This window comes from Dromiciops gliroides, chromosome 3 (assembly GCF_019393635.1).
Source record: "Dromiciops gliroides isolate mDroGli1 chromosome 3, mDroGli1.pri, whole genome shotgun sequence".
NCBI lineage: Eukaryota > Metazoa > Chordata > Mammalia > Microbiotheria > Microbiotheriidae > Dromiciops > Dromiciops gliroides.
The window spans coordinates 97,410,933-97,412,124 of NC_057863.1; the positions used below are offsets into that span (position 1 = coordinate 97,410,933).

A 1,192-nucleotide genomic window follows, 5' to 3' on the forward strand; every position below is an offset into this window, starting at 1 on the left:
CAATTTCTTCTTAAAATAAAGCTGGAAGAGGAAATTTTTGGTGAAGGAGAAAATGAACAGTGCATAATAGAAAACAATTAATATAGTAGGTAGATATCTATTACAATGATACTTGGAAAATAAATTCCTACATCTCTCCCATATTTATAAGGCAAAAAAAACAAACTTTCCATCAAGTGAGTATAAATATGAATAAATGGCTGGTGGGATATGAGCCATACAAGGACTATTATGAAGGTAATTGACTTATAAAATTATCTACTCCTTGTTGCTATGCAAACGCACAAAGCTGTTTATTAACTACCAACACTTCCTTGCCTGACTCAGTAAATGAAATCTAGAAATATAAATTGAAAGAAGTTTATAAGATTCAGAGACATTTTATTTTCTTTTGGTTAAAAATATGGAACATTTCATGAATTTGTGTATCATACTTGGTCAGGGGCCATGCTAATCTTCTCTGTATCATTACAGTTTTAAAATACATGTGGTTGAAGTATAACATTTTAGTTGAATTTCTCTCAGGAATTTCTCATTCTCAAATAGCTAATATAAAGATGTTAGTTGGTTTCTTTTAACATGCTTTGAATTAGTTCAAATTACTTAAAAATAAAATCCTATTTCCATTTTACGGCACTCAAAATCATAAGGAACTTTTTAAATTTCAAGTTGAACCTTGAAATTTAAGATTATCTCAATATCCATCGATTTTCCTTTACATTAAGGATATATAACTAAGTTCATTTATACTATTTCATACCACTGGTACAGATCTATGATGCCCTAACAACCTGCTATTTGGCACTTTGTGGGTGTTTGTAGATATAACAAACAATTGACTAAATCAGGAACTCTCTGGGGAAATGGCTTGGCAAATTTCAGTATTATTCTTGCTATTCTTTATTCCTGCATGCTAATTTTACTTTATTCCCTAATGCTGAATAAGTGACTTTGACTATAGGAAACATTATCAGAGGTAGTGTACCATAATTTCATGCTACTCAAAAGCCTTAAGGCCAGTACAGCTATTAGAGAACAGATATTTAAAAGTTTGATAGATGATTTGAATTTTCATTCACATTTAGACTTTTACATTGTATATCCCCTGAGTTACATATTTTTTTTTTAACTTTTGTGTTGATTATCTGATTGTTAGCCTTACTTGATTATAAGGTATATCACTGCTTGCATT

The 1,192-nt window shown here is 30.0% G+C and overlaps 1 non-coding gene across 1 annotated transcript; it reads right to left on the reverse strand.

Annotated features, from left to right (window-relative positions):
- Positions 1–397: 397 nt before the first annotated feature.
- Positions 398–505, reverse strand: LOC122752188. Its single transcript, XR_006355981.1, has one exon. It is a non-coding gene; the product is annotated as a U6 spliceosomal RNA (small nuclear RNA).
- Between the last annotated feature and the right edge of the window lie 687 nt (positions 506–1,192).